This window comes from Aquarana catesbeiana, linkage group LG06 (assembly GCF_042186555.1).
Source record: "Aquarana catesbeiana isolate 2022-GZ linkage group LG06, ASM4218655v1, whole genome shotgun sequence".
NCBI lineage: Eukaryota > Metazoa > Chordata > Amphibia > Anura > Ranidae > Aquarana > Aquarana catesbeiana.
The window spans coordinates 229,126,299-229,142,807 of record NC_133329.1 but is presented as its reverse complement, the minus strand read 5'-3'; positions in this window follow the sequence as shown (position 1 = coordinate 229,142,807).

Sequence of the window (16,509 nt, the reverse complement as noted above, 5' to 3'; positions counted from 1 at the left end):
AATACATTTTTTGCCTAACTTCTGCAGCTATGGATATACTGGCTACATGTCCAGTAGACATATTGATGTGGAATGGGTGTTTGATAAAAAATAAGACGGTAGCAACATAAGCGTAGAAAGTGGCTTTAGACATATCAAACATTCCATGGATAAACAGATTAGTCTGGTGGGACCTGGTCAATCTAAAGCAGGGGTCTCAAACTGGTGGCCCTCCAGCTGTTGTGGAACTACAAGACCCATGAGACATTGCAAGGCTCACAGTTACAAGCATGACTCCCACATTCAGAGGCATGATGGGACTTGTAGTTCCGCAACAGCTGGAGGGCAGCCAGTTTGAGACCCCTGCTCTAAAGAGATATACTAAAGAAGCAATATAACACCAAGGAGACTCAGGTGAAATTTATATCCAAATAATGGCCTTAATGACAAAGCGGTAATGGATGAATGGCTTGAGTTTTTCAACCAAAGTGAAAAGAAGTTATTGGCATTAAAGTATAAGTTCACCTTTAGTAACATGTTACACTAAACCCACATTTAGGGTGTAACATGTTACTTCTATAGCAGCCCCAATCCCCACCCTCTACCCCGATCCCCTATTGTGACATTGAACCAGGGCTCTTCTCCCCACACCCACTGTCACAAGTGAAAAAAAAAAAAGGCAGTGCAGGCCTCCCTCCACCCAGTCACATCATGCATTCACAGTTCAGTGTATGGAAGAACTGCAACTACTCTCAATGAACTACCAGGGCGCTGATGAGCACTCTAGGTAGTTTATTGAATCTTCCTGTCATTCTGTAACTTCCTGCCCATACAAGAGATGGGCAGACAGTCTGCAAGAGCCTGAGATTGCACCCATGATATGCTGATAACAGGTGCAATGCTATACAGGCTCCTAATAAAAAAAATAAATGCACATTTTTTTGCCTGCAAAAAAGATGTGCATTTATTTATTTATTTTAAGTAAACTTCTCCTTTAATTATGTGGAGAAGAAAAAAGAAACTACAAAAAGTGGAGACAAAAATACAGGCTTTAAAAGTTAAAACTCCAACCATTCTCAGAAACAAATTAATTCAAGGAAAAGTCACAGAACGTGTGTGAATATATACATAGGTTAACTGGATACCAAACACAAGAAACTTAAAAAAATACTATAGAGATATACAGGTGATTATAGTAACAATCAAGTGTACAAATGGCAAGAGGATAATGTGGAGGAAGGTATCATTTAATAAAAGTGAAGAGAAAGAGGAAGGAAAGTGGCAAATAGTGGATAATAACAAAGGGGATTTCAGGAAGGAGGGGTATGGGAAAAGTAATAGATATGTAATTAATGAAACACATCAGAAAAGAAACCACTGGAATCCAACTAGGAGGGATAGACCCCCAAATGAAAGTTTACCTACCGTCAATAGGTTTGAACCACCTATAACACACTGGGAAGGATGCGGAACGGAGGGTATTTTTAAGGCTGGGTTCGGGTTGAAGTATGCACCGGATAAATATTAAGATAAATTTGATGCCCGAGTATAGTCATGGCCAAAAATATGGGCATCCCTGCATTTCTGCCAAATAATGCACCACTTCGCCCAGAAAATGATTGCAATTACAAATGTTTAGGCATTCTCATGTTTATTTCTTTTGTTTGGATTGGTATGACACAAAAAAGTGGAAAAACAAAAAAAACATATCTGACACATTCTGATCAAAGCTACAAAAATGGACTGGACAAAATTATTGGCACCTTCTCAAAATTGTAAGAAATAAACTGCATTCCAAGTTTGTGATGCTCCTGTAATTTGTAATTAAACTCACCTGTGTCAATTAACAGATGCTGACAATATAGAAATCACACCAGCACCCAGTTATAATGGTGAAAAATTGACTCAATCTTTCTGTTGTGTGTCACTGTGTGCCACACGGAGCATGGAGAAGAGAAAGAGCAGCAAAGAATTGTCTGAGGATTTGAGAACAAAAATTGTGGAAAAGCATGGACAATCTCAAGGTTACAAGTCCATCCCCAGAGATCTTAATGTTCCTGTGTCAACTGTGCGCAACATTGTCAAGAAGTTTACAGCCCATGGCACTGTAGCTAATCTCCCTGGACGTGGACAAGAGAGAAAAATAGAGCAAAGAGTTTGCTAAAACTTACCTGATGAAGCCAAAATCCTTTTGGGAGAATGTGCTGTTGGCAAATGAAAACAAAATTACAGCCTTTTGGTAAAGCCTATCATTCTACTGTTTTCAGAAAAAGAAATGAGGCATGTAAAGAAAAGAATACAGTCCCTGCAGTAAAACATGGTGGAGGTTCACTGATGTTTTGGGATTGCTTTAAAGTGGTTGTAAAGCCATTACAACCACTTTAACCTACAGGTAAGCCTAGATTAAGGCTTACCTGTAGGTGCAAGAAATATCTCCCAAACCTAAAAGGTTTAGGAGATATTTGCAGAAATAGCGGCACTGATGTCTATGGCACACTGAGCGTGCCGTTCCTAACAGTGATCATGCCCTTAGTGGCGGCACCAGCGCGCATGCTCGGGAGTGATGTCATCACAGCTCCGGTGAGTCATAGCGCCGGAGCCGCGATACCCAGAAGTCACTCCGGGATAGATGGCGACGTCGGAGGAGGCGAACGAGGGCCGATGCGGGGGCTTCGATCTCAGGTAAGTAATTCATAATGAGCTAGTATGCTATGCATACTAGCTCATTATGCCTTTGTCTTGCAGGGTGTATTTTTTTTTTCAGAGGCTTTACTTCCTCTTTAATGCTTCAGGCACTGAATGTCTTGACTGTGTGCATGGCATTATGAAATCTAAAGACTACCAAGGAATTCTGGGGTGCAATGTAGGGCCCAGTGTCAGAAAGTTGGGTCTCCGACAGAGGTCATGGGTCTTACAGCAGAAAAATGACTCAAAGCACATGTCAAAAAGCACCCAGAAATGGTTTAAGACAAAGCGCTGGACAGTACTGAACTGGCCAGCAATGAATCCAGATCTAAATCCCATTTAGCATCTGTGGAGAGATCTCAAAACAGCAGTTAAAGTGGATGTAAACCCTAATTTTTTTTTTTTTTATCATGCTGTAGAGTATAAGATTTCCTATCATTTGGGCCCAGTCTTGCCACACAGAGTTAATCCATCTCTGAGCAATCCTCTTTTATTGTTCAGTGAGATAAATCTTGACAAACTGAGAAAAACTTTGTCAAATACCCCCCTTGCTGTGAGTGACAGGTGATTTACATATCTCGTGCACCAGCCTAAGACACATGCAGTATTTTTTAATTCCCTCCTACTCCTTTCTTCAGCAGCTCTGCAAGGACTGGTTGTTCCACACCTCAGCATGATTTGGCATGCTGAATTCATGTGGTTACTTTCCTGTCTTTTCACTGGATGTTAGAGATCATAGCAGAAGTTCAGTGTAAGAAATACACAGGAGAAAATGCATATTGACCAGGAGTGTAGAGGTGGGCGGGGAGTCTACTGACATCACGACTCCACCCACCGAGCTCCAGACAACAGACCCACCCACAGAATCTAATAACAGACAGAGGGGAGACATTTGACAGGTAAAGATACATGCAGGAGGCATGTATATCCTTATAGATAACCCCTATGGCAGTAGTTTAGAAAGGATGACATTGGGTTTACATCCACTTTAAGAAAAGGAACCCTTCCAATCTGAGAGACCTGGAGCAGCTGGCGAAAGAAGAGTGGTCCAAAACTCCAGTAGAGAGGTGTAAGAAACTCATTGATGGTTACAGGAAGTGATTGATTTCAGTTATTTTTTTTCCAAGGGGTGTGCTACCAAATATTAAATTGAGGGTGCCAATAATTTTGTCCAGTCCATTTTTGGAGTTTTGCAGGAATGTGTCAGATTTGGCTTTTTGTTTCTCCACTTTTTTGTGTCATACCAATCCAAACAAAAGAAATATACATGAGAAAATTTGTAATTGCAACTATTTTCTGGGTGAAGTGGTGCATTATCTGGCAGAAATGCAGGTTAATATTTTTGGCCATGACTGTATATTGATATACAAAGGTATATTAGAAAATTGAATCTAAAAAAATAACGCAGAAAAGCCAGTGGTAATAGGTGGAGATGCTGTAAGCCAGGAGTATGTGCACAGTGGGTTAATGAATTCCCCATTTAACCCGAAAATGCAGGCAACCATTTTTTTTGAAGTTTAGTTGAAGAACATAATAAAAATATGAAAGTGGAAAACAGCAGGAAGAGTAAAAGAATATGGGACAGTATCAAAGAAATTGAAAAAAGGAAAAATGTGGTTATTAGACCTGCTGATAAAGGGGTGCAGGGTGGGGAAACTCATCTTAAATAAAAAAAAAGACTGAGACAGGTCAGTTATGGTTGAAAAAAGACTTGTGTCTTTTTTCAACCTGACTAGCTTTGTAACTGAGGAGGAAATGGCAAACCTATTGCAAACAAAGGGTATGTATAAAAAAATTACCAAAGAATTCAGTAAAAGATTATATGAGGAAATAAAAAAAAATGAGTGTGAAAAGGAAAGAGAGGGGATCCTTGTTAGAGAAATTATACTTTAAATGTCAGTTATGAAAAACGCCATTTTGTTTATCATGGCCTAGAAATAAGCTATGAATCTATGATTAAGCTAAAGACTAGTAATAAAATGGAGTCAGCACTATTTTAGCTTAGATATGCAGTTTTTTGAATATATCCTGTATTTTTGTGTTGGCTTGGGGAGTTTTCAAGTCAGTATCCTGTAACCATTGTTAGATGAAGATAAAGTCTGTAACAGACACTTCCACCTTTCCTGTTGTGTCCAGAATAAAGTTGAAAATACATGAGACTGGGCATGTTCTAAGACAGGAAAGGGGGGTGTCCAGGGCTTATAAAAAAGACATGTACCACAGTATTCTCTTCAGAAATGAGGATGACAGCATGAACATGTAAGGCAATTAATTTCTCTTGCATATGCAATAAATATTACCTTGATGCCCGAGGACGGTCTGAGACGGTGAATTATGTCTCTAGAAATCCTCAATAGTAAGGGAGGTGAGAACTTTCTCCAGGAGACCCAGTAACTCATTTATTATGTACCAAAGAATAGGGATAAAGCCCCAGGATGACCAATTATCTGTGAAATAAGTTCCCTGTTCAGTAGAGTAGGAGAATATTTGGATATATTCCTACAGCCCTTAGAGATCAAAGGACAATCCTATCTAAAGGATAGTAGAGACCCAATCACAATGTTCAATTAGATTCCATATAGTGAGAATTCTATTTTAGCTACTATATACTGTATATCAACGTGTTATGCGCCAGTATCAATCAGAAGGATGACCTTAAAGCGGAGGTCCGCCTATTTTTTTTTTTTTCTAAAAGTAAGTAGCTACAAATACTGCAGCTGCTGATTTTTAAAATAAGGTCACTTACCTGTCCAGGGCGCCCGCGAGGTCGGCACCCGAAGCCGATCTGTCCCTCGGGTGTCGGGTGCTGCCGCCACCATCTTTGGTAAGGGAATCAGGAAGTAAACGCCTTGTAAAAGGTTATTTTACACTATTGGAAGTCTTTTTTTTCTTTTTTGGTATTCTGTTTGGCGGACATGAGGTTCTGATCTGGTTACGGGAGTGACGGCTGGAGAGACGTATATTCCCTATACCATCGCTTTCCTTGATGTCTGGAGCTGACTAAATCTAAAGCTTATTCGACCTTCTATGACAGAGGGTCCACCCTGTGGTGCAAGAGTACACCCTTACTTTATGTTGGTGATTCACTTGGTGAAGGATACCGTTGGAGTCTACTAGCACTCAGCACTTTACTCAGCATATGTCTTTAAAAGTCAGATCTATCAACTTGTCTGACTGCTGTTACTTTTTAAATTATATGTTGTTTTATCATTTATTTAGCGTTTATAGTTTCCAGATATGGGAGAGATTGGCCAGAGCTTAAGTTATACAAGAGGTTCATTGATGACATCTTAGTGGTATGTGAAGGATCAGAGGAGTCACTTGAATAATTTATGGGAGAGAATAATAAGAATCTGTCACGTACCTCACAGCATCGCGGTGAGGTAAAAGTGCCTGCAACATTTTCCGTTGGCCGCAGAGGTGTGTGGCAAGTGCGTCACCAGACCTGGGCTTGATGGTTGAAGCAGCGGATGGCAGCAGGAACAGTAGATGTCGACACACAGCGGATGCAGGACTGATGTCACCAGGCACCATGCAGAGCAGGACAGACGGATAACTGGATGCAGGGTCAGACAAGCCAGGTCAGCAATGGATGAACAGAGACAAGCATAAACGGGAGGCAGAGAATAGTCAGGCAGAACTTGGCAACAGGATATCAGGCAGATGAGAGATATGACAAAGTCTAAAGGTAAGCCGAGGTCAGGGTATGTGGAGAGCAAGCGTGGTCAGGATAAGCCAGGTCAAACACAGGAATCAAGCAAGGACCACAGGAACAGGTATACAGGTAAAGCTGCAGATCAGACAGTAGTGCAGTTTCTTTTCTTTTAAAGGCCCATTGGTGCCAAGCAAGGTTAACGCACACACATCTGGTACTTGTTCCCGTGCATGCACGCGCACACACACGCCACTGCTCGGCTTGGCAGGCACCCATAGGAACTCGTTTGCGCATGTACGCACATCTGCCCTGCTACAGTGTGTTCCTGACATTGCCCCCTCCCGACGGGCAGCCTCCGGATGCCCAGATGACTTTCCTTCTCTGGATGTGTATGGAAGAAAGCACAAATTAGCCATTTTGCATGGACATTCAGTTCTGGCTCCCAGGAATTTTCCTCTGGCCCATAACCTCCATTTAATTAGGTACCATAGCTGGTTCCTTCTTTTCATACAATCCAAAATAGCTTCTAGTTCATATTCCTCATCCCCATTTACAAGTACAGGTTCAGGTGGCCCAGAACCTCTTTCTGGGAAGGAATCTGGCACTGCAGGTTTTAAAAGTGAAACATGGAATACTGGGTGAATTCTAAACAAGTCTGGTAATAATAATTCATATGATACCTCATTACGTTTTTTTCTTCACCAATAAAAGCCACACAAATCTGGGTGCAAGTTTCTTCGAGGGACAAGCCAACTTGAGATTTGCTGTAGACAAACACACTCACCCACCTGGAGATTCAGTTCCCCTCTTCTCTTCCTTTCAAAAGCACTCTTGTTATGCGCCTGTGCTTTAGACATTGCTTCTTGCAATAATTTGTTATTGCGGTTGAGAAAGTCCACCATACTCTCAACAGCTGGCACTGTGTATTCAGGAACAAGGTCAGGCAAAAAAAGACGGATGAAAGCCAAAATTGGTGAAGAATGGGGACTGCCCCATAGTAGAACGGCTGGCGTTGTTAAATGCGAACTCTGCCAATGGTAGTAATGATGCCCAATCATCCTGGACGAACAATGTAAAACATTGCATGTATTGTTCGAGCGTCTGGTTAGTCCTTTCCGTCTGTCCGTTGGTCTGTGGATGATAAGCGGAGGACAAGGACAATTCGATCTTCAAGACTTCGCATAAGGCCCTCTAGAAGCGTGAAGTGAATTGTATCCCCCGATCAGAGACTACATTTGCAGGGATCCCGTGCAGAAATACGATTTCCTTGACGAAAACTTGAGCAGTCTCAATGGCAGAGGGTGTGTTCCTTAGGGGCAAAAAATGGGCCATTTTGGATAATCGGTCCGCGACCCTGAAAATGGCCGTGATTTCAACTATAAAGTCCATAGATATCATCTTCCATGGTCTATCCGGTACTGGCAATGGTTTAAGTTGCTTCTAGCGCTTTTACTCCGAGTACACACGACACATGAGTTCACACACTCTTTACAATTCTTGCCCAGATCAGGCCACCAGAATGTGCGTTGTACTAAATCAAGTGTCTTGTGAGATCCGAAGTGGCCTGCCAAGGGATAATCATAAAAAAGTTTCAAAACAATCACTTGTACGCTTCCTGGTACAAATATGTTATATTCCTGACACGGCAGTCCTTCTTTAGGCACCAGTGTAACTCCATGAGGACTGGGAATATCCACAGAGGCTTGTTTAATTTGTGAGAGGAGATCAGCTTGTATTAAAAGGAAATTACCTACAGACAGGATGGTGTCTGGTATAGATGGTTCGGCCTGCCATTCTTTGATCCAGGTTGAGAAGTGATATGGAACACGAATCTTGAGAAAAACAATGCCTATCGAGTTTGGCAGTTCTTAAATACTCGAGATTCGTATGATCAGTATAGATCAATATTGGGTGTGCTGCTCCTTCCAGTAGATACCTCCATTCCTGCATTAAGTTCTTGAGACCTTGTCATTTTGACACAACTGCCTCTACAGCATTTTCCGAAGCATGTACTTCTAGTACATATGGCAGGGATGGGTCTGGGTGACTTAAGATAGTTGCTGACGTAATATTCCAAATGCAACCTGCGCCTCAGCAGTCCAATGAAATCGGAAGCTCTGCCTGGTAAGTTGTGTGATGGGGGTGATAATGGCGGATAATCCATTGATGAATCTCCTCTAGAAGTTTGCAAACCCCACAAAATGCTGAACTCCCTTCTTGTCTGTAGGTGCAGGCCAATCTAGAATAGCAGAGACCTTTTGGGGATCCATCTTCACCCCTTCTGTTGAGATAATCAAGCTCAAGAATTGGATACTCTGTCACTCGAGTTCGCATTTCTCAAGCTTGACATACAGTCCATGTTGGCAGAGATGGGACAAAACACTCTTGACATGTCCCCAATGTAGGTCAAGGTACACAGAAAAAATCAAGATGTCATCTAAGTATACCATCACGAAAATGTCCAGAAAATTTCTGAATACATTAATAAAATGCTGGAAAGTGGCAGGGGCACTGCATAGACCGAAGGGTATCACCAGGTATTCAAAGTAGCCAAATCTGGTACAGAAGGCTGTCTTCCACTCATCCTCTTCACAGATTCAGACCAGGGTTGTAGGCCCTTCGCAGACCCAGTTTGGTGAACATGGTTGCAGACCTTAATTTCTGGAATAATTCAGGTACAAGGGGAAGAGGATAATGGTTCTTTACTGTAATCTTATTGAGGTCTCTGTAGTCTACGCATGGACGTAGAGCGTGATCCTTGTTTTGCAAAAAGAATATTTCTGCCCCTGCTAGAGAAGTGGACGGGCGGATGAAGCCTTTTCTCAAAGTTTCATCAAGATATTCTTTCAGAGTCTCCTGTTCCCGTTCAGAAAGTGGGAAGATTCGCCCAAAGGGAATCTCGGCCCCCGGGAAGTAGTTCAATCGGGCAGTCGTATGGCCGGTGTGGAGGAAGAGCATCAGCTCCCCGCTTGCTGAATACGTCAAGGTATTCATGGTAGGGTTCAGGTACCGATTGACATATCTCATTATCAGAATCCATACATAACAGGTTTATGGGGGTGCCTGGGGATGACGGCAGGCAGTGCTCCTGGCAGTAGGTAGATTGGAAGCTGATCTTCCCTGTATTCCAGTCGACTCGTGGATTGTGTGCCTGTAGCCATGGTAGGCCCAGAATAACAGGTGTGACACACCTAGCTGGGACAGAGACTTTTGGAGAGGACTGAATGCTAGCCTCTTGCCTTGCGATTATGGCCCTGGCATTTGAGGGAACGGTGCTCTTTGTGAGCTGTATACCTGGGGATCTTTGAGGTGGTGTTACTTTGGATTCAGGTCCATGTCCCCCCAAGACACACAGACTCTGGGAACCCTGTATACGCCATATTAGTAATAGTGACCGATTCATAATGTTGGGACACATAATGTTAGGAGATGCTGATGTCAACTTCAGCCACCTGTCTGTCTGTTATCTGCTATAATGTAAATGAGTCTAGTATGGCTTGTCACAGCTTCTAAGAGTCTTTCACCCATTGTTGTTTGTGCTAATTAACCCTGCAATTGTATGAAGGAGTTTTGTGTTGATTTGTATGATAATGTGTATTGTCGTATTGGCTGCTTTAAGGGATTCATTAATTAGCTCATGTTAATTTATGTTTCTAGTTACAGGTGTATTGTTAGAGTAATATGAGCAGGAAGTAGGAACTGCCTCTTTAACTATATATAAAACTGTATTCTTGTTCTAATAAACTGTCGGATGTTTTACCCTATACTGAGCTACGACTGGGGAATGGGAAAGCTAAGGGGTCTTGGATTGTGTGGTACTGGACAGAGGATGCTTTTACAGCGGACAGACTCATCTTGAGTACGGTGGTCCATCACAACAGGAAAAAGAGGAGATGAGATGGCATCAAGACTCCACAGTTCTTTATGATTGGTGAGAGTGACAACGGGTAAAGGAGGTGTCTCCTGAGTTACAAGTCCTAATTTAATACAAGAGCCATCTGCCAGGTATACGGAAATTCCTTGAGTCTTTGGTTGTAATGGAAGGCGTTGTTGTGCTGCGAAGGCCAAGTCAATAAAGCAGCTGCATGCCCCTAGGTCAATAATTGCGTTGACTAGGATTGCTCCTCCCGGTAGCTGAAACGCTATCGGGAGAGATAAGTGAGTTGCACTGGCAGATAATGGCGGTAGGTTGGCAGAAGAAATGGGCAGATACTTACTCATCTTTGCAGGACATGTACGAACATAATGGAAGGCTTCTCCACAAAACAGGCAAAGGTTATTTTGCCACCGACCGAGGTGTTCTTCAGATGTCAGAGAGGGACGCATAATCCAAACTGCCTAGGTTCCAAACCATCAGGTGCAGGATTAACAGGAACAGAACTGGCAGAAACAGAACTGGTAGAAGCAGGATGAGCAGAAACTGGAACCCTCTGCATCATCCATATAGGACAGGACTGCTCGGTAGATCCTTCTGTCCTGCGTTCACGGAGTCGTCGGTCGATTTGCACCGCCAAAGTAATTAGCGCCTCTGGGGTATTTGGTACTACAAATTGAGCCAGTTCATCTTGCAGACCCTCAGAAAGGCCTAGGCGAAATTGATGTCGCAGAGCTGCGTCATTCCACTGTGTATCTGTGCACCAGCGCCTAAAGTCCGTAACATAGTCTGCGGCCTTGCTGGAGCGCATGGAGAACAGCTTCTGCTGTGACAGTTCATTGCAGATCATCATATAACTGGGCCATAGCATCGAAGGATGACATAGCATGTATCTGTGCATTGTTCTCCTCAAGCAGCCAGTGGGCCCAGGTCTGAGGTTCGCCTTGGAGTAATGAAATAATGAACCCTACTTTTGTGGCTTCTAGAGAAAAAGCCAGTGGTTGCAGGGAGAAGTAAAACTGGCATGCATTACGGAATGCCGTGAATTTACTTTGATCCCCTGAAAATCTCTCTGGTGTGGGAACCCTGGGGTCAGGTGGCATCGTGACCACTGTGGGTGCAGTAGTAGTCTGTGTTGGTGCAGCGACAGATGAAGAGGCTGTAGTAGGACTTACAGATGTAGCCAAGGACTGCATGCACTCTTCCAGCTGAACGTAGCCCTCCTGTAGGGACTTGACGGCTTGAGTGAGGGCGGCAAGGTGTTGGCAGATCTCATCCATCGGAGAGGGCCCTCTTGCAGGTTGTCACGTACCTTGTGGCAGAGCCTGACGTGTAGAGGGAGACCTCTCGTACAGCCCCGGCTCAAGGGCCACTGGAGTTGCAACAGTGGCCACAAGAGGGCGGTGAGGTAAGAGTGCCTGCAAGATCTTCCATTGGCCACAGAGGTGAGTGATAAGTGCATCACCAGAGCTGGGCTGGATGTTTGAAGCAGCAGATGGCAGTAGGAACAGTAGATGCAGACACACAGCGGATGTAGGTCAGACAATCCAGGTCAGCAACGGATGAACAGAGACAAGCATAAATAACAGGCAGAGTATAGTCAATGTGCAGGCAGAAGTTGGCAACAGGATATTCGGCAGATGAGAGCTATGACAAAGTCTAAAGGCAAGCCGAGATCAGGGTACGTGGAGAGCAAGCGTGGTCAGGATAAGCCAGGTCAAACACAGGAATCAAGCAAGGATCACAGGAACAGGTATACAGGTAAAGCTGCAGATTGGACATCACTGCAGTAATGCAGCTGCTGTTATTTTAAAGGCCCATTGGCGCCAAGCAAGGTTAGCATGCACGCACACACGTCTGGCGTGTGTTCCCGTGCATGCATGCACACACACGCTACTGCCTGGCGGGCACCCATAGGAACTCATGTGCGCATGCGCACACACACACACACACACACACACGCGCATCTGCCCTGCTACAGTACGTTCCTGACAGAATCATTATGACACTACATTTACAGCACAGTGGAATGGCCAAAAGGTAAACATTGTTGAAATTTAAGAGCAACGGGAGACTGTTCTAAAACTTTTTTTAAGGTCACAGATATAAATAGTTACCTGCCCACCTCTATTTGTCACCATCCAAACTGGATTGAAAATTGTACCAAAAGGCCAATTAATGCATATCAGGAGAAATTGTGATTGGTATAGAGATTATGAGGAACAGGCAGGCATTTTGATTAATAGATTTGTAGATAAGGGCTATAGTAGATGTAAGTTTCAGAATATAAATCTAAGTAAAACGATGAATAGAGAAGGGATGTTGCATAAACAGAAGAAAAAGGAAATGGAGGAACAGCTATAATAAAGGATTTCAATCAGCACTATAGAGTGGTAGTCTTGATTCAAAGCCTCATATAGCTATACTGTATATGTGCACTGCACAAAGCATCCTTAACCACTTCAGCCCCGGAAAATTTGGCTGCTCAATGACCAGAGCACTTTTTGCGATACGGCACTGCGTCGCTTTAACTGACAATTGCGCAGTCGTGCAATGCTGTACCCAAACAAAATTGACTTACTTTTTTTCCCACAAATAGAGCTTTCTTTTGGTGGTATTTGATAATTTCTGCGGTTCTTATTTTTTACGCTATAAACCAAAAAAAGCGACAATTTTGAAAAAAAAAAAAACAATATTTTGTACTTTTTGCTATAATAAATATCACCATTTTTTTTTTTTTAAAAAGCAAATTTTTTTCTCAGTTTAGGCCAATATGTATTCTTCTACAGATTTTTGGTAAAAAAAAAAATTGCAATAAGCGTATATTGATTGGTTTGCACAAGAGTTATAGCGTCTACAAAATAAGGGATAGATTTATGATTATTTTTATTATTATTTTTTTTTTTTACTAGTAATAGTGGCGATCTGCGATTTTTATCGTGACTGCGACATTTTGGCGGACACATCGGACACTTTTGGGATGATTGACAATTATACAGCGATCAGTGCTATAAAAATGCACTGATTACTGTATAAATGTCACTGGCAGGGAAGGGGTTAACACTAGTGGGCGATCAAGGGGTTAACTGTGTTCCCTGACTGTGTGTTCTAACTGTAGGGGGAGGGGACTGACTCTAGGAGATGACAGATTGTGGTTCCTAGCTATTAGGAACTCACGATATGCATCTCCTCTCAGAACAGAACAGGGATTTGTGTGTTTACACACACTCACACATGTCACTGTTCTGCCTCTCGTGCCCGGGATCGCTCATGGCCGGCGGTCATCGCGACCGCCAGTCACGAGCATCGGCACCCCCGAGTGCAGCGGGTGTGTGCGCGCGCTTGCTATCTCGCTTAAAGAAGCCGACGTACAGCTACGACGGCTCGCGGGATCATGCCGACCTGCCGCAGTATAATGACAGCGGCTGGTCAGCAAGTGGTCAATTATCAGAGAGCACTGACCAGGGAACCTTTGATCAACTCTTTCCATCCTGTACATGCCCACCGGCTGCTCAGAAGGGAGAGAAATTGAAGTCACGTGACAGGCACTGGATATTGCAAAAATAAAATAAATAAAAATAAATAAAATAATGGTATAAAAAACATATTTTTTGTTCATTTTGAGACATATAGCTGAACTTAGTTTACATTAATTATTGCAGGGGAGAATTTAAAGCGGAGTTCCACTCAAAAGTGGAACCTCCGCTTAACTGACCCCCCCCCACATTTGGCCCCTTTCAGGGGGGAATGGGTACTGGTTTTTGACAGGTACCTGTCCCCACTTCTGGGACATGGCACCGTGGCGTCATCCCTCTGAAGTTCGGCCCCCCTCCTCAGCAACAATATTTGTAGCTGCTGACGTTTAATTTTTTTTTCATGGGGGGGCCCGGATCTCTCTCTCTCTCTCTCTTTGCCCCTTCCTGATTTATTTTTTTTTTTTTTGCATATTTCTCACACTTAAGATCATCAAAATAATTTTAATATTACACAAAAGACAACCCGAGTAAATCCAAGATGCAGTTTTAAATTATTATTTCATTTATTAAGGGAAAAAAGCTGTTCAAACCTGCCTGGTCCTATGTGAAAAAGTGATTGCCCCCCCCCCCCATGCTGAATCATGAATGAACTGTGATTAACCACAATTTTTTGGAAAGCTGAGTTAAATTCCACTTGCCACACACAGGCCTGATTACTGCCAGACATGTTGAATCAAGAAATCACATAAATAAAAGCTGTCTGACAAAGTGAAGCACGCTAACAGATCACAAAAAGCCACAAATGTAGATAACGTGGAACAGTGGTGAACCTTCCCAGGAGTGGCCGACCTACAAAAATTACTCCAAGAGCATGACGACAACTCATCCAGGAGGTCATAAAAGAACCCAGAACAACATCTAAAAGAACTGAAGGCCTCACTTGCCTCAGGTAAGATCAGTGTTCATGATTCAACAATAAGGTTTCATGCCTATGGGCGTGTTTAAAAATGAGCTGCAAAGCTAGTACCGACGCCAGGAAAAAAACGGCATTAAAAACGTGATTTTTTTTTTTTGCGTTTTGCATTGGCGTCAATGCACATTTAGCCACGCTAGCTTTCAGCCGCGTTGCTTTGTCCCTATTCAAAATCAATGGTTCCCTATGGGAGCCCATTGATTTGAATAGAAGTCGCACCAGAAGTTGGATCAAGATGATCCGACTTGCAATGCAACTTGTGTGCTGGGAATCTTGAAGGGGAACCACGACAAAATTTTGCGTGAGGTTCCCCCCAAGATCCATACCAGACCCTTATATGAACACGCAACCCGGCAGGTCCTCCTGGACCATACCCATTCACCTAAATAAAAAAAGTGTCAAAAATAAACACACTACACAGGCTTTTAAAGTATTATTAAGGCAGCTCCGGCTCTTCTCCCTCTTCTGGCGACGTGTTTCCCCTCTCCGGTCCTTCGCCTCTCTGCGCTGTCCTCTCTCTCCGCTATCTTCTGCTCTTTTGCTGGGTCTTCTCCCTGTGTTCTTCTTCCAATGTTGACTCGATGCGATCTCCCGGTGTAATGTTGGGTGCGCCGTGTGCAATGATTTATATTGGCATGGGGCGGGGCCACCCGATGACGTAAGTTAGAGGTCACGTCCCTTGTGGCGTCATCACCATGGGCATGGTGGGGTGATGACATCACAAGGGTCACTGGGTTTTTTTTTTTAGCTTAAAAATGCCTATGCCACTTACAGCTCAAAAACGCCATGGTGGGCATGAGGCCATAGGCTAACATGGAGAGGCGTTTTTAAGCTGCAAAAAACACTCATAAAAGCGGCTGTAAAAATGTCCGCGGGCATGAGGCCTAAGAAAGAGACTGGGCAAAAATGGCATCCATGGGAGAGTTCAAAGGCCAAAGCCACTGCTGACCAAAATTAACACAAAGGCTCATCTCACATTTACTAAAAACGTTACATCTGGCATAAAACGAATACAGCATTTCATAACAAGAACATCATATCAACAGTCAGACATGGTGGTGGTAGCGTGATGGTCTGAGGCTGCTTTGCAGCTTCAGGACCTGGACAACTTACCATAATTGATGGAACCATGAAGAGAATGTCTAGCTCGTGACTTCAAGCTCAAGGGCACTTTGGTTATGCAGCAGGACAATGATCCGAAACACAACAGCAAGTCCACCTCCAAATGGTTCAAACAAAGCAAAATTTAGGTTTTGGAGTGGCCTAGTCAAAGCCCACACTTAAATCCAACTGAGATGCTGTATCATGACCTCACACAGGCCATTCATGCTGGAAAACCCTCCAATGTGGCTGAATTAAAACAATTCTGCAAAGAAGAATGGGCAAAAATTGCTCCACAACAATGTGAAAGACTCATTGCCAGTTATCGCAAACGCTTGATTGCAGTTGTTGCCACCAAGGGTGGCACAACTAGTTATTGGGTTTAGGGGGACAATTACTTTTTCACATGAACCCAGGCAAGTTTGGATAGCTTTTTCACCTTAATAAATGAAACCATCATTTAAAAACTGCTTTTTGTATTTACTCGGGTTATCTTTGTGTAATAATAAAATTTGTTTTATGATCTGAATCATTTAGATTTAACAAATATGCAAAAAATAAAAATCAGAAAGGGGGCAAATACTTTTTCATACCATTGTATATGCATACTGTATATAAGGAGCAGAAGACTGCGGGAGAGTGAACTTTAACTTAAAGCTATTCCAGACCCACTTATTAGCTTAAGCGGTCACTACTTCTGGTAAATGTAATAGAGTGTGGGAGTGGACATCAGTGGTGAGCAGAGAGGTGTATTATAGTCCTGGAT